This window comes from Balaenoptera borealis, assembly GCF_965194805.1.
Source record: "Balaenoptera borealis genome assembly, chromosome: 10".
Classification (NCBI taxonomy): Eukaryota; Metazoa; Chordata; class Mammalia; order Artiodactyla; family Balaenopteridae; genus Balaenoptera; species Balaenoptera borealis.
In genome coordinates, this window is record NC_138874.1 from 110192022 (window position 1) to 110214992 (window position 22971).

The 22971-nt window shown below is 49.8% G+C and overlaps 1 long non-coding RNA gene across 2 annotated transcripts in view; it reads right to left on the reverse strand.

Annotated features, from left to right (window-relative positions):
- LOC309635759 overlaps positions 1–22971 on the reverse strand; it is a 150199-nt gene that overhangs the window by 37232 nt on the left and 89996 nt on the right. Inside the window, exons 4-7 of one of the 2 annotated variants that reach the window (XR_014248995.1) lie at positions 17815–17950; positions 7936–8047; positions 7720–7852; positions 6885–7002 (exon numbers count right to left, since the gene is read on the reverse strand). The exons of the other annotated variant lie outside the window; for it this stretch is intronic. This is a non-coding gene — a long non-coding RNA (uncharacterized lncRNA). The remainder of the gene's footprint in view (positions 1–6884; positions 7003–7719; positions 7853–7935; positions 8048–17814; positions 17951–22971) is intronic. 2 annotated transcript variants of the gene reach the window in all.

Here is a 22971-nt window from a genome sequence, read left to right on the forward strand (position 1 = left end):
CATGTCCCAGCCTGGGACACAGAGTAGCCCAAGGGGGAGGTAAGACAGAGCCAGAACAGGGTGGGGGAGGAGCTGGGGGGCAGAAAGGAAAAGAGGGCTGGGGCTGGACCAAAAGGACCCCCAAAGGCAGCCCCTTCTAGAGTCAGCAAGCAACCCTTGGGCTCAAGTGTTTTTCCATCACTGGCCCCTTCATGGAATCTTTCTGCCCCTGCTCCAGCTCTCCACAGGACACCTGGCAGGGTGATGTGATTTGGGGCCCCCAGAGATTTGGGATTCTGTAGATCTGGGGGAATGGCGTCTTGTTTTAATATCTCACTACTCATTTTGATATAAACTAGGTTTAAAAGCCCCTACTCTGAAGGCAAAGCCATTAACCCCAATTTTCTGATACAATCCCCATTTCATAGAACTTAGCAATGAAGGTAATTTATACAAAAATGGAAATCATTCTGTTTTTCTACCCATTAAGTCCTTGATGCAAATTAATTTACATATTTAAAAATCTGTTGATGAATCTGGTGATCCAGTTTGGGGTCTTGCAATGTTCCACCACTCTACGCCAAGGGTTTCTTGGTTGTTAAAAAAGAAGATGGAGAAGGTTGGCTTCAGAAGGATGTCCAGAATGAACCCTTATAATGGCTTCTTCCAAAATGGATTTACATTGATCCTATCCATTCGTTTCCTCTCATTTCACTTCATGTATAATGGCTTCAGAGTCTGCAGAACAAGCTAGAGAATTAGGCCTGAATATTTGATCTCCCTGGACTCAAGGACCACGTCTGGAGTCCATGCTGGTCTTGGTCATGTTTCCAGATCTATTACCGTCCTCTCTTCTAGACCAGCCTCTGTGTGACAGCAGTGGTGGGTCTAGGCTTCCTTACCGTTATGCATCTCTCGTTTGGCCCAGTGCCTGGCACACAGGAGGCGCCCAAGAGTAAGTCCCCTCGTGACCCCTGTCAGGGCTCCCTGGATGCCAGCTGCCCATCTACAGTGTGACAGGGCAATGCCTCACCCCTGACAACACATGAAGCCCTCAGAGGAAGGGGCCAGTCACAGCCCTCCCCAGCCTGTGAGCCCTGGGAGCTGGCTTGTGTCCTCTCCGTGCAGCACCCCCTGCCCCTGAGGCCCACCTCAGGGGGCTTCAGAGGGGGCTCTGAGGTTTGTGCTCCGAGGTGGCTCAGAGCACAAACACCCCGCACCATCATTCCCTCCAAATCCCCTCAGGTGACAGATACCGCCCAGATGGCAAACGTTGTGCAGCCAAAGACGTCATGACCAGCTACGTATCGTTTCTCAAGGTGGCCCCTGGGAGGAGCGCTCCATCCCTGCCAAGGGCCTCTGGACCACAGGCCTCCCCCATGGGTCGGGGGCCATCAGATTCTGCAGGGGGTTCATCTTCACGGTCATGGCCTAGGGCTGTCCTTGAAAGGTCCAGAAAGGAAAGGGCAACCTTGGCGAGAGGGAAAGGCAGGGCAGATCCTCACTGAAGGCATGTCCTTGACCTTCATCTGACCTTCATCCAAGCAGCCGACCTCACCGCACAGTCCAAGAGAAACCAGGACCTCAGTCGGTCCTGCTGGCCTTGCCGACCTTGACTGCAGACCACCCAGCCACACACATCCGTCCCATCCCAGGACGGGCCCAGCCTGTCTGCCTGCCTGTGTCTGTCCCAGAAGTCTCCAGGCCCCTCCAACTGGACCCTTTGCTTCTTAAGATACACTCCGTGTAAGAAGCTTCCACTTTACTTAAAAACACTTGCCATGGTCAGGGTGCCAGTCACAGAGAACCCCCCAGCGCCTCCCCCGTTTAATGTTCTCCCGGGAGTTCATCAAACGAAAACCCTGGTTCTGAGGTGGAAAAGCCTCTTAGGAGGCTAATAGCGAGTGGATAGAGCAATAAATGTAATGATTTAATTCTTCAAGGATGGCTAAACAGGCTGCTGTTTACCAAAGTCTTAGTGGATAATTACTAACGGATAATTACGAAAAGCTGCCGGATTCCAGCTGCCCCAGAAAGGGCCACAGCCCCAATCCGCTCAAGTCACTTTCTGGGAAGGACCCAGGCAAGAATCGCCACTGCCCTCTCTTCTTGCTCCTTCCCTGGCTCTGCCATCACTGGAAAGCTGCCCTGGGTGATTATCTCCCCAGAGATACACATGATGCCTTTAACCCGGCTCCTCAAGCAGCCTGTTTCCCTGTCCCTCTCCAGTTAGAAGACAGAGGACAGCGGGACATTTGCTATAGGAGCACAGCTCTGGGACAAGCTTTGATGGAGGGGCTCAGGGGGTCCCCTGCGGCTCGAGCCCTCCCTGGCTGTCTGGGAAGGTGGAGGGCACGCTGAGGTTGGCCCTTAGGGACCACTGGTCACCTGACCAAGAAGTTGGTCCCAGAGCCCAAGAAAAGAAAGGAAGAAAGTGTGTAACCCATATAGAAAGTGGGCCTCCTGGGGCCTCCCCTGCTCTCACCCCCAGAGGTCACTACATCTCCCATCCTGTGCCTCCTTCCCCAACTCCAAACACACCTCCACCATCCCTCCAAATCCCCTCAGCCACAGGTGCCCCCAGCCCCAGCAGGACAACAGCCCACAAATGATGTCATGGCCAGCTATGGTTCCTCAAGCTTGTCCCTGGGAGGAGCTCCCCAGCCTTACCAAGGGTGTTTGGACCAGAGGCCTCACCTGCCTGTCCCTCAGGTCACAGGGCCCATCAGATTCTGCAACACGCTCATGTTCACGGTCATTCTTGGGGCTGTCCATGTAAAGAAGATGTTCTCTATCATCATGATCATTGGTCATGGTCACCTTCAAGGTCATGGTTTGGGGCTTTTCCTGCCCTGGGACTAGGTCCTACCTGCAAGTAAAGATATTCTCTGTGGTCGTGGCCATTGGTCATGGTCATCTTCAAGGTCATGGCTAGAGGCTGTTCTTGTCCTGGGTGAAGATGTTCTTTATGGTTGTCCAGGCCAGGCCAACAGCTCCATTCTTGCATGTCCTGAAATACCCATTCAAGTGGTCCTTCAGCTGCAGGAACAGGGAGCTCCCTATGCCCAAGTCCACCCATCCTGTGGCAGGCAGTTTCAGGAGGAGGTTTCCCCTACACCAGGCCAAAAGTGGACCCTTGACCTTTGGAGCTAATCCAACAGCCTTAGGGAGCTCGGAACAGTCTTTGCTTTTCCTCTAACAAGACTTCAAACATCAGAAATGCTTCTTCTGTCCCACACAAAGTCTCCTTCATTCCAGGCAGAATGTATGACGCTTTGGCCATTTCTCCAATGCCAGGGGTCCAGGTGCCCTTGCCACCAGGGTCACGCTCTGTGAGCAGACACCAGCTTGCTCTGTCCTTCTGCTGCGTGGTGCCCAGGATGAGCTGATGAGATCCAACGTGGCCCAGCCACGCACAGAGCTGCAGGAGCACCCCTCCCCACCCCAGGCCCGGCCCAGCTGGCTCCTCCTCCCACGGGCTTCTGTCCTGCTGATGACAATGAGGACGCCGGCTCTCCCAGGGAGCGTTTCAGATGCCAGCGACTGAAGCCTACTCAAATCAGCTCACAAAAAGTGGACTTTAGCCAGAAGTCTGAAAATATGTCAAGGAGCTGAGGGCAGAAAGTGCAGGTATGGAAAATGGTGACCCGAGCCTGGCTGGGACAACTCAGCCGCCTTCTGCAGCCCTGCCCCAGCCCAGCCCGGGGCTGCACGGTTTCTCACCGCTCCTCTCTGATCATCGGACTCTTCGTTCTTCCCTCTCCTCCAGAACCCTTTTCTCTGCACCTGCTCAAACCCTGAAACGTGGCCGCCCTAACTCCAGGGCCACCATCCAACTGATGAATGTCTCCGGTCCCAGTCCAAAATTCTTGAGGGGAACGAAGCTGATGAGCTCATCTTGCCAAAAGATTGGATCTCCTTGGATCAAGCCTCCTCTCTGGTCCAATCAGCTGTGGCCCAGGAGGGGTGAGTGCCAGTGTTCAAACACGGGGCTTACCCGGGGGTTGCCCTGGGGGAGGGGGTGGGTGAGCAGACCTGCTCCTCCCCCCAGGAATGTCCTATCCATGCTGCCGAAACAGTCCTTCCACCTCTCCAGCCCCCACCCTGTACTCACAGCGGGACCTGATACAGTGCTCGTCCCCTTGCTCCTGAATCTTTTCCTTTTCTAAGATTGTCCCTCTCATCAACCAGTGGGGTCTTTTTCTAATTCTAATTCTGGCTTCTAATATAGATGCTCTTCCTCCATCCTCATGCTGTTCAAAATCTGATGCCTGTGTCTCATGGGTCCCCCTCTAAGCTGCTCACCACCGGCCTAACCCAAGCTGGATGGGCATTGGTGGGGCAACCTTGGGTTCTTGCCTAGGGCTCTGGCGGCTGGAATCCAACCAGCTGGATTGTGGGCAAAGTTCCTGTCTCCGCTGTCCCCACCCTGGCCTTGTCCTTCCTGCCGCAACCCTGCCCTCTGATAATCACACTGCCCCACACCCCGGACTGAGTCCCAGCCCCAGCACGTCAGGGGTCCCCGGGGGCAGCTCCGATCCCAGCCCGTGGCTGGAGGCCCCAGCTCCACCCATCCCGAAGAGCTGGTGGCCTCAGAGCCTCTCTGTGGGATCTTACTGGATGGCAGAATGAACACACATTTCCACTTGAAGTATTTTGACACCAAACACTGCTGAGCAGGCAGCCTGGGCTCCTCCATCCATAAGGCAGCCCTGCGTGACAGGCTGAGAAGGAGGACTACTTCAGCGTTAGGGACCCCTCATCACGGATGCTCAGCCGTCACAGGGAGATGCGGAGAATCCACCAGATTCTGAGGACGCACTTCTCTGCAACCCACCTCCCCAAAGGCGGGGAGCATCTCACAGATGCACATCCCGGATACACCAAACAGGCAGAAAAATCCTCCCACTAACCTGGGCAGCCCCCAGATTTTAAGAGCCATCTCAGCAGGCTTGGTGGGGCTCGTTTTCAGGATTTCCATTAACATTTTCATGACCACGTGAAAAAAAATTGCATTACTAATTCAGTTTCTAGGGGAAAAAATTCCAACTTGCTTTTCTAACTTAATGGTTTTTCAGGAAGCCAGATAAGACTTCCTGAATCTGGAGGCAGTGGGTAAATCATTACTCAGACCATTCTTAGGCATATTCTGGTGGTACAGCCGGCTTCCTGCTCAGGAAGAGGGATAGTGGGGATCCGGGCCCCTCGGACCACATTTTCCAAAAGTGGCCCTTGTACAGCTCTTTCTTCCAAGGTAATATGTTGTGATGATGGCCATTAGACGATAGTAAATGGCCAGCAGGGGAAGTTGGAGGAGAGCAAGACGGTGGGATGGGAGGGTCGGGCTCACTCCATCCTCCTCTCCCCCAGCCCGAAACTATCTACCTCACCACGCCCTGGAGACAGGTGGCACGTGGCAGGCACCCCTGGGTCCACCTCTGACCCTGCTGCGCCTTGGGGACAGGTGTCACTCCCACTGCCCTGGCCCCGACGGTGCCCACCCCAAGCCTGCGTCATGCACGGCCGAGCACACAGCCAGGAGGGTGGGGTTACCCCCAGGGGCAAACCTCAGGCGGCGGGCAAGGAGCCAGCAAGTGGCTTGGCCCTGCATCATCTTTCCTGTGGACAGTCCACCCCCAGCCTGCAGGTCCCCATGGAATCGGGCATCATGGCCCCAGCCGTGCCCTCCACTACCCAGGGTTAGCTTTTCCCCTTTTCTGTTCTACTCCCCGCACCCCCCTGCCCCATCCTGCTTCCGGGAATCAGCTCCCAGCAAGCTTACCGGCACCCAAATCCTCATCTCGGTCTCTCATGCCGGGAACCCAAACTAAGACACTGTCCCTCTCCCCACCCCCAGGGGTCCCACACGAGGTCTGGTGTGGAATCGACCCCTCACCCCCCATAAACATCCGCAGGATGAACTAAGGAAGTACCTGTTTTGTGCTTGGCGACATGAAGTTCCCTCCGGGACCGTCACACCAGGAAACTGTTACATAAACTGGGTTTCCGGATGCCCTGGCCCCTCCCTGCCCGTCCTCAGCTGCATCCCAGCCAAGCACAGCCGCCCTCAGCGGCCACCGTGGTGCTGTCCGCGGGCCCCGTGGGGAGGCTCGAGGCCAAAGCCGGCCCTTGTCTCTGGGCCCACAGAGGTCTCCTTACCGAGGCCGCTGCCCAGACAGGCATATTCCCGCCTCACCGGCCCACAGATGGCTCCATGCGGAATGTCGGGGCCATAATTGCTTTCTGCCCAGTGTCTGTCTCGTGTTCAGACACAACTCTCTCGGGGGGTGGCGAAGGACACGTTCACACAGGTCCACATCAGAGGCCTGGACACAGGGGCAACGCCCAACCCCCAGTCACCCTCCCAAATGCCTTCCAGAAGAGTCCATTGAAATGAAAAAGCAGGCCCCTCCGGGGATCTGGCAAATTGGAACACAGGAAGCAGAAAGACTGCACAGGAGGAGGGATCCTGCCCAGGGGTCCTAAGCCCAGAGTCGGCCTGCTGGCTCTGCCGGGCAATTCCCCTCCCTCTCCAGGCCTCAGTCTGTCTGAGGAAGAAATGAGGGGCTTGACCTCACCTCCACCCAGAGGCCAGCCCAGCTCTGACCGTTGTTCCCTGAACCGTGACCCCAGAGCACCAGGTCTGGGAGATGCAGGTGGATGCTCCCTGGAAAAGGTGTTCACTGGTCCAGTACCCTTGGGGGCCCGGCACGCAGGAGCCCCTCTTAGAGACGGTCGTGGCACCACTAAAGGTCCTGAGAAGGCCTGCAGCGCAGAGTCCATTAACATGTGGAGCCCAGAGTTTTCCTAATTCACGTGACCGCAAAAAGGCTTTTCTCCAAAGACTCCTACTACTTCTAACACACATATTGAGAGCTGATGACCCAGACATTTGACACTGTTACCAAGGTTCTTCTGAGGATTCTGTCTCCTTGGGATGTGGGGTCAGATGAATCCGCTCTGATAACAAAGGCCCTGGCGTAGCAAGGCAGGTGTCTCCAGATGTGTGTCCAGAACAATACTCTAAGGAACAAAGAAAGGAAACACCTGAAACCTTGAAGGGCTGCTTGTTCCCGTTTGTGATTGAGGGTGCCCAGAGGCGGGGGCACCGGGCATCTCCACCTGGCTGGCCCTCAGCCAGCAGGTCCCTTCTCCCGCCAGCCTCCGTGTGTCCAAAGGTGGAATCGGGGGCCCGGGAAGACTGCCCCAGGCGCCAGCCCAGCTCCGACAATTGCTTCCCCAAACATGACCTCTGGGGGAGAGGGACAGACGTGCTGAACCCACACATCCAGTGTGAATCTTAGCTTTCTGGCCCCAAACCTGCCCCTCCTGGGGGGCCCCATCTCACCGCCATCCCCCCAGTTGCCCCAGACAGATATAAAATGTCACCCTCCTCCCCAACCCGCCCACCCCATTGCCACGTCCAGTCTCCAACACCTAGTAACGCCGCCTGATAAACAGCCCTCAAATCCTTCCTCTCATCTCCATCCCCTCCGTCATTCAGCAGCAAATATTTACAGAGCACCCCCCACGTGTGAGGCCCCCACCTTAATTCTGCCCGACGTCCCCTGTTCAGACCGTCACAAGAGCCTCCGCAGGTCCTCCTTCCGTGCTGCCCCCAGAGCCTCTTTCCAAATGCAGACCTCAGCGGTCCCATGGCCCTCCGGGTCACATCCAAACTCCTCAGCCTCACACGGTCTGACCACGGCTGCCTGCCTTTCCTGCTTCTCCGACACTCACTCTTTCCTTGATGGCAAGATGCTGAAGACCGCGTCCATTGCAAGGCGCTCCGGTGAGGATTAACCAAGGCAACGCTCGCACAACACAGAACTTGTGTCACAGGGTGAAGGGAAGCCTGCAGGATATCATGCTTCTGTGTGCAGAAAGGGAGTCTGGCATTCAATCCCCCCATCACACCTCCCCCAGCTCATCCTCTCCCACGCAGACCCCACCTACCTGATGGGAGAAATTAAGCCATTGAAGCTGTTCACCGAAGGAAGGTGGCAAGTTTGCACCCTGAATTCCACCACTGCCACCCTCTCCTCAAGCAAGGCCCAGGATGCCCTCCCTGGTGAGACACAGAGCCACCCCACAGGGATGGGCTCCGGGACAGGCTGTCACTATGGGATGTCACAGTGTCAGCCTGGAGAGGTTCCCGGGCACTGAGGGTTGTAAACACCCCCCTAATCACACTTCTCAGCAGGAGCACCTGCTCCCAGGGGCGCACCCCGCAGGCAGCCTCACCCAGGGCAGCCCCCCGCACCACGAGGGGCTGCTCCAATGCACCGTGGGTGGGGCTGCGGTGAGGCCGGGCAGGGCCTGAGCCCCTCTCACCTCCAGGGCCTTTCCAAGGCCACCCCTCGGTCACCCCTGAAAAGTGCAGCGGAGTCTTATTTCTAGGAAATGATGGTGCACACTTGTACTCCTGGGACCCAGCCTGCTCTGAGCTGCGAGGGGAATGCCACAAACCCTGGACGGGCTCAGACTGCATCTCCATGGTCGTGCAGACCTCCCACCTCTGACCACCCCCCACCAGTCTGCATCCTCTTCCTTGCTGGGTGGCTCCCTTGTGGTCCACGAGAGCCTCCTATATGTTTCTGGAGCCACAGAGTGTACCCACGGGTGACGGTGAACAAGTACAGATCCAGGCCTTCCTGCCTTGTCCTTGAGCGGCTGGCTGCCTAACCTGCCCCTGCCAGGTCACTCCTTGGGGACATGGGTCTCACAGGGACAGGCCCAGGGGTCCTGGGTGGGTGTGAGAGGGGGCTGACACGGTGACTGAGCGGAGTGTCCCCCACGGCCTAGAGGAACAAGTGCATCTCACCCTGGGGAAGGAGTCTTCTAGGGATGGGTAGTTAAGACACATCTGAAAGGCGGCGTAACCTAAAGCTGCAAGTAACAGAAAGTCTGACTCATAGTGGCTTAAAGAAACAGGGGTTTATCGTCTCACAGTAACAAGAAATCTGAAGGGAGGTGGCCCGACACCGGTTCAGTGACTTAAAGCCATCGTGATTTCTTAGCCTCTTGCTCACAGTTACACAATAGCTCTTGTGGGTCCAGGAACAATGAGCACAGCCACAGCAAGAGGAGGAGGGAGTAACACGCCAGCCCAGGCTGCGCGTCATAACTAAGAAATCTTTACCTGGCCCAAGATGGCAAAACTTTCCTCTTGTGTTTCCATCTTGAGGTTTCATAAATTGTAGCTTTTACACTTAGGATCACTTTTAATATTCTATATGGTATATGGAATGGATTGTGTTTCTTTTCTTTTCTTTTACATATGGATATTTGATTATACCATCAGCATTTGTTGAAAAGACTATCTTTTCTACACTGAGTTGCCTTTTCCCCTGTGTTGAAAATCAATTGACAATATAGGTATGGGCCTGTTTCTGGATTCTCTATTCTTTTCCATTGACCTTTATGTCTGTTTTTATGCCAATATCACACTGTTCAGATTATTAGAGCTCTATAATAAATCTTTAAATCTGCTAGTGTAAGTTCTCCAAATCTGTTCTTTTTTTTAAGTTGTTTTGGCTATTCTATATAAATTGCATTTCTATATAAATTCCAAATAAGAGTCAACTTATTCATTCCTATGGAAATCCTGCTGAGATTCTTATTGAGTTGAATCTATAGATCAATTTGGGAAGAATTGACATTTCAACAATATTGAGTTTTCCAATCCACAAACATGGTATTGCTTTCTATTTATTTTGGTCACGTAAAAGTTCTCTGAACAGTGATTGACAGTTTTCAACGTACAGGTCTTTCACATCTTTTGTCAGACTTACCCCATGATAGGCAGAATAATGCCAGTGCCCCAAGATGCCTACATCCTAATCTTCAGAACCTGTGAATATGTTACATTACACGATAAAGGATTTTGCAGATGTGATTAAGTTAAGAATCTTGCAGCGAGGAGGTTATCCTGAATTACCTGTGTGGGCCCAATATCACATATAAGAGGGAGGCAGGAGAGTCAGAGTCAGAAAGATGAAGATGTGACATTGGAAGCAAAGATAGAGATGTAGGACCATGGGCCACAAGGAATGAAGGCAGCCTCTAAAAACTGGAAAGGCAAGGAGCATTCTTTCCTAGAGCATCCAGAAGGACCAGCCCTGATGACACCTTGATTTTAGCCTACTGAGACTAATTTGGGACTCCTGACCTGTAGAACTATAAGATAATAAATTTGTGTTACTTTAAGCCACTAAGTTTGTAGTAATTTGTTACAGTAACAATAGGAAACAAATACGGATTTTGGTGACAGAAGTGGAGTACTGCTGTTAACAATACTTAAAATTTTTGAAAGTGGCTTTGGAATTGGGCAGTGGAAAAGCAGTGGAAGACTTTTGAGGAGCATTATAGAAAAAGCCTAGAAACATGGATGTTAAAGACCCTACTGGTAAGGACTCAGAAGGAACTGAGGAGTATGGTAGAGAAAACCTATATTGTCTTAGAGAACCCCTAAACATCACAAACAGACTGTTATCTGAAACATGGATGTTAAAAGTGCAGCTGATGGGGGTTCAGAAGAAAATGAGGACTATGTTAATGGAAACTAGAGAAAGGGGATCCTTTCTGCCTATACAGTGGCAGAAAGCTTAGCTAAATTGTGTCCTGTGGTTATGCAGAAAGCAAAGCTTATAAACAAGAAATCTGGCTATTTATTTGAGTAGATTTCTAAGCAAAGTATTTGAAAGGGCAGCCTGGTTTCTCCTTGCTGCTGATATTAAAATGCAAGAGGAAAGAGTGATTGAGGGAAGAAATGTTAAGCAAAAGGGAGCCAGAACTTGAAGAGCTGGAAAATTATCAGTCTATTCAGATTGCAAAAGACACTAAAATTGGCAGGACTTCCCTGGTGGTCCAGTGGTTAAGAATCGGTCTTGCAATGCTGGGTACACCAGTTCAATCCCTGGTCAGGGAACTAAGATCCCACATGCCGCAGGGCAACTAAGCCCACGCACCACAACTAGAGAGCCCGTGTGCCACAACTACAGAGCCTATGTGCTCTGGAGCCCTCGCACCACAACTACTGAGCCTGCACGCCACAACTACTGAGCTTGCGCACCACAGCTAGAGATAAGCCTGTGCAAAATAAAATAAATAACTATATGTTTAAAAAAAGGAAGTTTAGGGCTTCCCTGGTGGCGCAGTGGTTGAGAATCTGCCTGCCAATGCAGGGGACACGGGTTCGAGCCCTGGTCTGGGAAGATCCCACATGCCACGGAGCAACTAGGCTCGTGAACCACAATTGCTGAGCCTACGCGTCTGGAGCCTGTGCTCCACAACAAGAGAGGCCGCGATAGTGAGAGGCCCGCGCACCGCGATGAAGAGTGGCCCCCACTCGCCACAACTGGAGAAAGACCTCGCACAGAAACGAAGACCCAACACAGCCATAAATAAATAAATAAATAAATAATTTTTTTTTTTTTTTAAAAAGGAAGTTTAAAAAAAAAAAGACACTAAAATTGGGAAATTTGCTGTCAGGAAAAAAACATGCTCCAGAGAGAAAGGAGGGTATAACTGGACAACCTTTTGCTAGGGCCTTGGATGGAGCAAAATGTCACAGTTCTGTCACACAGAGAGTTCTTTAAAGAGACTCAGTTTGTGACTCATGAGTTCCCACAGCCATCTCAGCAGAAGCCAGAAATAGAGATGATATTATCTAGGAAAGACATGTGGAGGAGCCAGGTCTAGCAGAGTAAGTCCCTGTGACGTGCATAGGAGAACCACAAGGTTGTTAAGAATTTTATACCCGCAGAAAGAGCCATCTTAGACTGAAAGGGACAGATAAAGGGCAAAATGAAAGAAGGATGTCAGGCTCCCCAAATTCTGCAGGCAGGAAGCAGACTGATAAAACTCCCCAGCTTCAAACACATGCTACCCTTCATGATAAAGGAAGGATAACTCTGAAGACAGAGCCTTGAGCCCAGACATTGGAGCCGCAAGACCAAAGGGCAGATCCGAGAGCTACAGAAAATTATTCCTAGGTCTTGAAACCTGATGGAGTTTGCCCAGTTGGCTTTTGAAATTGCTTGGAACTAGAGATTTCTTCTTTTCCTTTTATTTTCTCCCTTTTGAACAGAAATGTCTTTAATTGGTATCCTATGCTTTTCTCCCTCCTCCCCATTGTATTTAGGGACCAGATACCATGTTTTCTTGTTTCACAGGTCCACAGATGGAGAGAGATTTCTTCCCCCAGGATGGATCACACCCAGAGTCTCACCCACACTTAATTTAGATGACATAGATCATGAGATTTGGAACTTCTGAACTGATGAGATTTACATGAGATTTGGTGCTTTGAGTTGGTGCTATATAGTGTTTGGAACTTTGGTGATATTGAGATGAGGTAAACACATTTTGCATGTGAGATGAACGTGAATCTTTGGGGGTCAAAGAGCAGATGTGGTAGGCAAAATGCTGACCCCCAAAGATGTCCATGTCCCAATCTCTGAAACCTGCAAATATGTCACCTTACATGGTAAATGGGACTTTGCAGATGTGATTAAGTAAAGGCTCTTGTGATAGGGAGATCATCCTGGTTTATCCACATGGGCTCAATGTAACCGCAAGGATCCTTATAAAAGGGAAGCAGGAAGGTCAGAGTCAGAGATGGAGATGTGATGAAGGAATCAGAGATCAATGTCATGGGAGGCCATGAGCCAAGGAATTGGGCAGCCTCTAAAAGCTGTAAAGGCAAGGAAACGGATTCTCCTCTGGAGCCTCCTGAAATAATGCAGCCCTGCTGATACCTTGATTTTATCCCACTGAGACAAATTTTGAACTTCTAACCTCTGTAACTGGAAAATGAAAAATGTGTCTTGTTTGTTTTAAGGCACTAAGTTTGTGGTAATTTATTACAACAGCAATAGGAAACTAATACAATCCCTAAACATTTCATATTTTTATCCTATTGTAAATGGAAATTTTTATAGTTCAATTTCCATTTGTTCATTTCTAGTATGTAGGAAAAATGATTTTTATATATTGTTCTTGCATCCTGTAACCTAACTAAACTCAAATATTAATTCTAGTAACTCTTTTTTAGACTCCATTAGACTTTCTACAGACACAAGGATGTTGTTTAAGAATAAACACAGTTTAACTTTTTCCTTTCCAATCAGGATGCCATTTATGCCTTTTCTTGCCTTATTGCACTGGCTAGAACTGACTACTTAACTGGCTACAATGTTGAATGGAAGTGGTGAGAGTGAACATCTTCACTTGTTCTTGAACTCAGGAACGAGAATGTTCTGTCTTTACCACTGAGTATGATGCCAGCTATAGGTTTTCCATAGATGACTTCATCAGGTGAGGAAATTCTTGTCCTAGGTTTCTGAGAGCTTTAATCAAGAACAGATATAGGGGCATTTCCCTGGCACAGTGGTTAAGAATCCACCTGCCAATGCAGGGGACACGGGTTCAAGCCCTGGTCTGGGAAGATCCACATGCCACGGAGCAACTAAGTCCATGCACCACAACTACTGAGCCTGCACTCTAGAGCCCGTGAGCCACAACTACGGAGCCCACCTGCCACAACTACTGAAGCCCGCATGCCTAGAGCCCGTATTCCGCAACAAGAGAAGCCACCGCAATGAAGAATAGTCCCTGCTCACCACAACTAGAGAAAGCCTGCATGCAGCCATGAAGACCCAACGCAGCCATAAATTAATTAATTTTTTTAAAAAAGAAGAGATGCAGGATCTTGAATTCTGCTTTTTCTTAATCCATTGATATGATCATATCTCATTTAACCTATTGGTAGAATGAATTACAATTGTAGATTTTCAACTTTTAAAAACCTTGCATTCCTGGGATAAACCACTTTAGGTCATGATGTGTTATCTTTTTAATATATTGTTGAAATCAGTTTGATAGAATATTGTTAATTTTTGCATGTATGAGGAATATTGGTCTATAGTTTTTTTCCCCTCATTTTTGCTCAAGTTCTGCATTGAGATTCCACATCTTGAGATTCCACAAGATGATGGTAGGCAGCCTCCTAAGACATGACAGATTGAGCTTTTACAAGAGGTCCATAGCAGTCAGGACTCTTCATTCCGAAAAACTTGAAGCTGGAAGAATTGTCACAAGGACTCGTCTTTTGATCCTTCAGTCCAAGTGGAGAAACCAGGAGACCCTTTCCACCAGGGCAGCATCAAGAGCAATTCTAACATTCTTGTAGGCTGGTGGATTTGGACACTTAGAATTTAGATTGAGATAAGTATATCTTGCTTCACAGTAGAAAGAAGTTATTTAAAATACCCTGTGACATCTCCATGTCACACCCTGTCAGTGGCTCTTTCATACAGCCAAACTCATAACAGTTTGAAAGGATGAAAATGTTCACTCATATCTTCCCCCATCCTTCACTCCCTGGCTTTACCTAGAGAGGAAGAGAAAACAAATGCCTGATTAAGTACAGTTATAGTTACTATTTCCTAAAAAAAATTTACTCTCACTTTAGAGCTGTCTCAAAACTTTGCAAAAGAAAGATAATCTCCTTGGCACATAGTAGGAACTCAATAAATACTTGTTAAGTAAATTAGAGAATAGATACATGAGTAAATGAACAGAAGAATCACCTTAAAGATGTCCCACTTGGGAGGAGCAGGTGTCAGTTCATAAACTTTCCAAGGGAGCCATGAGTAGGCTCAGGGGATCTGCAACACCCACACCCCACGCCTGATAAAAAACAGCGTGCAAGTGGAGCTATAGGCATACGTGCAGTTTTTTAATTCTCGTTGCGGTCTATGACCCAGAAAAGATTAAGAATCATTTCCTTGAGGCCTTTAAATATGCTGATGAATGAAACATAAACAATATTAATTTGCTTCCCATGGCCAAGTTTCTGGCTTCTAAGGATGGTCGGACTCTCAGGACAGCCTTGGTGTCTGTACAAGAGATCTCCCGATCTCTGAGCCCCGCAGCAGATCTTCATTTATCACCTCTCCAAGTGCACACTTAACTTCCCAGGCAGCAGACCCTAATGAAGCAAACCAATTAGGGATCCATTAGAGCCTTGCAGAGGGCCATTAATCCTCCCCACCTCCTGTGCAGGCCAGTGAGAGCACGGGAGGTTTTCCCGAGGAAGGGACTGAGCCTGGAGACAGTCATTTGTTCTCCCTTCAGAGCAATCCAGCCCCCAGTGGGGTGGGGACAGGGGAGGCTGCTTGTGTCCCTGTAGGATGTCACAGCAGAAGAAGGGGCATGAGGAAGGAAAAGAGGCACACTGCTAGGCCTCCCATCGGCTCTGTTCATCACCCGAGGGGACCCGAGTTTGTTTCTGGAGGGCCATGGAATTTCCTTAGTTTCCATTAAATCCCTGAATTGTTGAGACTGCAAGGAATACACTGGGCTCTGAAAGGAATTAAAAATGTGGACACGTCAATGCAACCTGAAGAACCAAACTGTGTTCTCTTGCAAATAAAAATAAAAGATAGGGACCATGGAGATGGGTAAATGGCTTACTGGGACGTGTTCAGATGCCCTGGAAGTCCATTAGCATGAAAAGGCTCCCTCCTTGACCTCCTTACCTTTAACAACCTTATCAGAATCTCTGCTAAGATATCAGGACACACACCCCGAGATAATTCCCTGGAAATAGTCTGGGTATCAGAAAGCTGTCCACACTCCCTGGACTGGCTTCTCTAGAGACAGAGGCTGATCAGAAGGAGGGGTACAGTCAGTGTCCCCTGCTGGAAATTAATCTGTGAGCCGCTCCCCTCTGCTGGGGTGGTGTGTGGAATTGGGGTAAACTTCTGGAAAGCACAAAGGAAATACACATCAAAAGGGATGTGCGTACCGTTTGTACTAGTTATTTATTGCCACATAATAAATCATCTCCAACCTTAGTGGCTTAAAACAGCAAGCATTAACTCACAGCTCCAGTGGGTCAAGGGTCCAGTCATGGCTTGGATGGGTGCTTCTGTCTCAAGGTCCCTCACAAGGCTGCAGTCAAGGTGTCAGCCAAGGCCCCAATCTCATCTGAAGGCTCAAGTGTGGGACAATCCTCTTCTAAGCTCACTTACATTGTTGTTGGAAGGATTCATTTCCTCACCAGACATTGGGTCAAAGGTCTCAGCTCCTCACTGGCCATTGGCTAGAAGCCTCCTTCAGGTCCTTGCCGTGTGGGCCTCACCACGGTGCAGCTCACAACATGGCAGGCTGCTTTGCTCAAAGCAAACAAGCAAGAAGCCTGAGCAAGGTGGAAGTCAGTATTTTGGTACCCTAATCTTGAAAGTCACATCCTATCACTTTCACTGTATTCTGTTCATTAGAAGCAAGTCACTAGGTTTCAGTCCCCTCTCAAGGGGAGGAGGTTACACAGCACAGGGATATCCGGAGGTGGGAATTACTGGGGGCCAATTTACCGACTGCCTATGCACCCTTGAGCCCTATAACTCCACTTGCTGGAAGTTACCCTAAAAGAAATAATCAGACAAGTACAAAGATGTACAGTCAACAGTGCTGCTTAAAATAGTGTACAACTAGAATCCGTCTGGGCTGGCTGATTCTGATACAACATGTTCAAATGACAGAACACTGTGCAGTCACTAAAACACACATAGAAGAACATTTATGTACATGAAAAAACATTTGAGATATAATATAAAGTTTAAAAAAGCAGAACACGGGACTTCCCTGGTGGTCCAGTGGCTAAGACTCCACACTCACAATGCAGGGGGCCTGGGTCCGATCCCTGGTCAGGGAACTAGATCCTGCATGCTGCAACTAAGAGCCCGCATGCCGCAACTAAAAGATCCTGAACGTGGAGACGAAGATCTCGCGTGCCACAACTAAGACCCCGTGTAGCCAAATAAATAAATAAATAAATGTTTTTAAAAAAGCAGAATACAAAATCATATGCAATATGATTCCCATATTCAAATATATAGAGGGAAAATAATTAAAGAAACCTCAACTTTTTAACACTTTGAAGTATCTCTGGGTAACAGGACTATGCATGATTTTCATCTCCTTCTTTATACTTCCCTGTGTTTTTATAATTTTCTACAATAAATAGGTATTACTTTTATCATAAGAAAAAAGAATGCTTTTTTAAGATTTAAATTCACTGCGTGCTAACAATGTCACACTTTCCACATCTGCTCTCCTCTACAAACCTGAATGACGGAGGAAGTAAAGAAAGATGTAGCAGACGTAGCCCCCGTACTTGAACTGGGCCCTGAGGCTGAGAGAGAGGAGACCAGGCCTCGGGCCACTGACAGCTATGCCATGCCATTGTGCACATCTGAAAAAGCACCCCTCTGGGAGCTTGGTGAGCCTGGGGGTAATTTAGAAAAATGTGCCCCCCTCTCTGAACAGACACAGCCCCGATCCAGGGTACAGGGTACAGCGTGGCCAGCAGAGCGTGGGCCGGATTTCAGCCCCACTCGCCTCCTCAGCCAGGCACCCTCGTTCTTGTCCTGTGGCCTTGCCTACCTGAAGGTGAGAGGCAAGAGGGCAAAACCCCAGCTTCTGGGTGTTGCAAGCCGGCACCTCACTTCTCACAGTTCCCCCCGCCCCACTCCTGCCCTGTGGGCGGCTGTTCATAGGCCAAACGCCACCACTTCCTAGACCTGGCCACACCGGTTAAGTGGTTGCCCCGAGGCCAAAGAGCCAGGAAGGAAAGCAGGGAGCTGTCAAAGGCTAGTCCCTCACCTCCAGCTCCATCGCTCTCTCCATTCCGAACTGCACTGACCTTCTAGACAATCCTGACGCCCCAAGTCCTGCTGTCCTGGGCCTCACGGGCTCAGCTGCATCTTTCTCCGCAGGGCTTCCCCGACTCCGCCCCTGGCCCGAGTTTCCTCTCCTGCTTCTCACCTCCTCCATCCAGACGACAAATCACAAACGAGCCATCAGAGAGGGGGCCTCGCCGGCCCTGAGTATTTGCTCTGTGCCACTGCAGCTGGGGCTTCACACGTGCTACGTCATCCTCAGCAGGCGTTGTCATCCCAACCTGCCATGAGAACCCTGAGCCTCGGGAAAGGCAATGAACTGTCGCAGGCCACACAGCCAGGAAGGGAGGGACGGGGCTGGGACTCAGGGCTCATCTTACTAGCCCACGCATGATGCCTGTTGATGTTTGTTCCACAAGGAGAAGAGGGAGGAGAGAAACACGGCTATGTGTTAGAAACCCAGGCATTTTATCTGTTAATGACATGTAATAATTCAAAAGCAAGCCTTAGGACAGAAAATCCCCACTGATCGTGTTTCCAGGGACTGGGAGAATCGAAAGGCTAACCCGACCAGCAGGGCACAGACCCCGTGTGGTCTCCAGGCCCGCTGACCTGGATTCTTAGGGACCAGAGACAGGAAAGGTCACCTCCACAGATGGGGTGGCTCTCGGGAACCAGAGCATCCTGGGAATGACCAGGACACCCACCTGGCTTCTCCAGCCTTGACCTGGTCATGGGAAAAGCTTCCAAACCTCCTGGGGCACAGCCCCGGGTGGCTGAGGGGCCCACGGCCCGGCTGAAGCAGAGGCCCCATCCCACCGGCAGGCAGCCCGCAGGCGGGTGGGTGCTGCAGGGGTTCCGCTCAGAACAGAGAGCCCCCCGTTTCAGGACAACGGAAAGAGCCTGACGGTCCAGCATGGAGGGAGGAGGGTCAGCTGCCGCTTTGCACCAGCCTTAGAGATTATTACCTCCCAAATGGGGCCTCCATCCTGGCTTCCCAGCATGCACTGGGCTCAGGAAAAGCATCCCAGCTTATCGGGAGGATGAAGGAGGTGGGAGGGAAGGAGAAAGAAGCAGATTTTTCAGTACATGCCGTGTGAGGCGTTTGGTTTACATTATCCCATTTACCTTCCCACAACTCTGGGAAGTGGGCATTCATGTTCTCCCCATTTTCTAGAAGAGGAGGCTGTGAGTCTGAGACAGGAAGAAGCTTGCTGGCGGTCACACGGCCAGGGAGAACGGGGTTAGGCACAGGCCTCTGAGGCGAGCTCCGAGCCGGCACGCCTTGGCTCAGAGCATAAGGTGGCGGTCAGCAGGGGAAACGTCCTGTCATCACTGGCTTCGCTGCAGGGAAGCAGGGGACGTGCAAAGCTGCCTGGATCCCCCCTCATTCCGTCTCCACTTCACCCGAGTGCGAGCTGAATCCCAGAGCATCCAATTTCACACAGCCAGTTAGGACGTGGCCATCTCTGTCCTCCAGGCAGGTGACTGAGGCAGGGTGCTGGGATGGTCTGACTCGCCGGCCCCAGTCCCAGCTCCACCGGTAAATGGCAGTGGACTCAGGGCAACCTCTCTCTCTCTCCGCTTCCATTTCCCCACCTGGAAAACCGTGCAGGTTAAAGGAGACATTGCTGCAGCCTGTCGCCTCGGCCTGCCATGATTCTCCTTCCGTCTCAAAGGTGGTTGGCTCTGAACCCGATTAGGATAAATCCATTTCAGACAATGTTCATCCCCCGTGGGCTCTGTTCTCCCCCATCCGCCTCCCATTTGCCTGTCGTCACCCCAAGTCACCACTTACTGAATTACCAAGGAGAAGGCCAGCAGGTCAAGGCAAGGCCAGCAGGTCAAGAGAGGGGAAATGGCCAAAACCAATCTTAACAAAAAGTATTTGAACTCCCAATAAAATTTCACCCCTTCCCATTGGCAGCCAAGCATGTGGACCGGAGCTCGCTTCTGCCCCAGATAGAGAATAACAGGGGCCCTGACCTGGGGAGCCCCCAGGAGGGTGGAGCGCCCTCCACAGGCGGTGATGGAGGGCACAGTGCAGAGCTGGTTCCTGCCAGCCCTCCAGGATGCCTGAACACCCGTCACTGGGGGGAGTCTTTTGGGAAATTACATTTAATAAAAGCAGCAACGACAGCAGCTCTCCTTTCTTGAGCGCTCGTCATGTGCCAGAGGCAGAGCTCGGCCCTTACACACCTTGTCTCATTTAACACCCTGTGAGGTGGACACTCTGACTATGTCCACTGTATAGATGAACAAACCAAGGCGCAGCAAGGATAAGCAACTTGCCAAGACCGCATAGGCAGTCGAGAGCAGAGAGGGCTTTAAACCTGGCGTGTCTGGCTCTGGTGCGTGCGCTCCTAACCCACTGTCACTGGCCTTTCAGGAGAGGAGTGTGGTTAAGAGTCTCTGGGCTCAGGGGTCCTGTGAAAAATGAACCCGGGTATTCATTCAACAATCAGGAAGCTTTGCTCATGGACTGGGTAGTAGGTGATACCAAGGAGAAGTTTAGGACGATGGTGACACAGTTATGTAAGGAGAGATCCAGGGTTTTAGAAATGTCCACTGGATTATGTAGTGATGCTGAGACACGGTGTCTGGCATTTGCTATGAAATCCTTCAGGAAAAGGGAAAACAAACTGGGCAAAAATCTTACTAATCGTTGAATCTGAGTAATGGCTATATGGGGCTCATTGTCTTATTATTTCTACTTCCAAGTATGTTTGAAAACATTCATAAGTACGTATTTTAAAATACATACAGGAGTTCCCTGCTGGTCTAGTGGTTAGTATCCAGTGCTTTCACTGCCGTAGCCCAGGTTCAGTCCCTGGTCAGGGAACTGAGATCCCGCAAGCCGCACAGCGTGGCCAAAAAAAAAAAAAAAATACACACAGAACATCATTCGTCATTAGGGATGTGCAAATCAAAACTACAGTGAGAAACCAGCTCACGTTCATCAAGATGGCTACTATCCCCAAAAAACAAACAAACAAACAAAAAGCAGAAACTAACAAGCGCTAGAGAGGATGTGGAAAAATCCATACCCTTGAACATTGTTGGTGGGAATGTAAAATGTTACAGCTGCTGTGAAAAACAATACAGCAGTTCCTCAAAAATTTAAAAACAGAATTACCATATGATCCAGCAAGCCCACTTCTGGATATATATCCGAAAGATTTGAAAGCAAGTTCTCAAAGAGATATTTGTACACCCATGTTCATAGCAGCATTATTCACTGTAGCTAAATGTGGAAGCAACACATATGTCCATCTATGAACGAATCAATAAACAAAATGTGATATATCCATACAGTGGAACATCATTCAGCCTTTAAAAAGAAGGAAATTCTGATACAGGCTACAATGTGGAAGAACCTTGAGGACAGCATGCTAAATGAAATGAGCCAGTCAAGAAATGAAAAATATCGCTTGTTTCCACTGATACGAGGTACCTAGAGGAGTCAAATTCACAGAGCTCCAGTTTGGGAGGAAGAAAAAGTTCTGGAGTTGAATAATGGTGATGGTTGCCCAGCAATGTGAATGTACTTGATACTGAATGGTACACTTAAAAATGGTCCAGATGGTAACTTTTATGTTTTTGTGTAATTTACCACAATTTAAAAAAAGTTTTTAAAACACGCACACACACAAAATGAACCATTTTGCTATGTGCCCATGAGAACGTTCTCCAAAAGCTGTTTGCAGTAGAAAAACAGGCAAATGCAGAACCATGTAGTTAAGTAGATGCATAGGAAAAAATTCTGTAAAGACACGAAATTGTCTTTCTGTGGTTTTCTCTGGGGAGTGAGACGGAGGTGGCTGGGAAGTAGGAAACCTGGACTTTCTATTTTGTAAGTTTTTATGCTATTTGAACTGTTGAAACAAAAACTATTCTCTGCATTACTTTGGTAATAAGTTTGATATATTTTTTTTAATGCAACTACGGTCCCTGGGACAGGAAGTTATCACCAGCCCCAACACGTTAGCAATGACTGTGGGATAGATTTGGCCCTGACCTCTGGCCCTGGAGGAAAGACAGGGATGGCTCTCTCTGTGTTTCTGGGTGAAGGAGAGGGAGGGGGGTTATGAGGGGGCTGGGTCTGAGCAGGGAGCCACATGAGGCCTCGTTGGATCCTGCGACTGTTTGTGCAAGGAAAGGGCTCTGGATCATGAAACAGGAGCGTGAACAGAGGGGCAGAGGAGCCCCTGGGGCAGCCCCACCTGAGCATTGGGGCAGGTGGGGTGAGACGCAGCCCTGGACCCAGCCCAAGGCCTGTGTGTCGGTCCAAGCCCTGCAGTCTCCAACACCGGGACCCAGGAAGCCCTCAGGCATTTCATTTATAAAATATAAAGGGTCATATCTGCTCTCAGACCACCAGGATAATTTTTTAAAAAAGAATGGATAAAAACAGTTAATATTTATCATGCTCAGAATATGCACCAAGCCCTATACTAAGAGCTTTATTTGTATCAGTTCATTTAATCCTTATTAAACAGCACTATGAGGAGAGAGTACCATCATAATCCCTATTTCACAGATGAGAAAACTGAGGCACAGAGAGACTAAATGACTTGCCCAAAGTCATTACACAGCTAGTAAGTAGCAAAGTTGACTATGTGTCTGGAATCTGGTCTAACAACCATGTTACAGTGGTGCCTCTCAGTGGAGACTCTATGACTCAGGACTCCACTGGAAGGAAGTGACAGAAACCCAAACAAGCAAGCTCAAACATAAAAAATATATATATAAAAATATATTGGATAAAGAAAAGGAAAACTCTAAGGGTCTGCTTCAGGCACAGCTGGATCCAGGTGCTCAAGTGATGTGTGGAATTCACCTCCCTCCATCTCCCACTCTGCTTTCACCCAGGCAGGCTCTATTCTCAAGCAGACTCCCACATGGGTGGCAAACAAGTTCCCAGAACTTTAGGCTTAAGTTCCACCAGTCTGGCAACCCACACAGAGCAAGTGATTCCTTCCAATAAAACTCCCAGGTTTGGGTCTCACTGGTTGGGCTCGGGCCACATCCTCATTTCTGAACCAAGCCCTGTGATTTGAGGAAGGCCTGGGTCTGAGTAGAAGAGGGGGGTTCCCCAAAGGAAAATTCAGGCCATTCCTGGAGAATGAATAATGGCCGCTGGGCGGGTAGAAATGTCAGCAGTCCCTTCGATGTGGAGGTGCTTAGAATTCTGCCAGGAAGGGTCAGACATGGGAATTATTACTATAGGAGACCACTGTGTGTGTGGCATCTGCCACAAACCCAGGCTGAGAGTCCACAGAGGGGTTGGCAGGACATCACT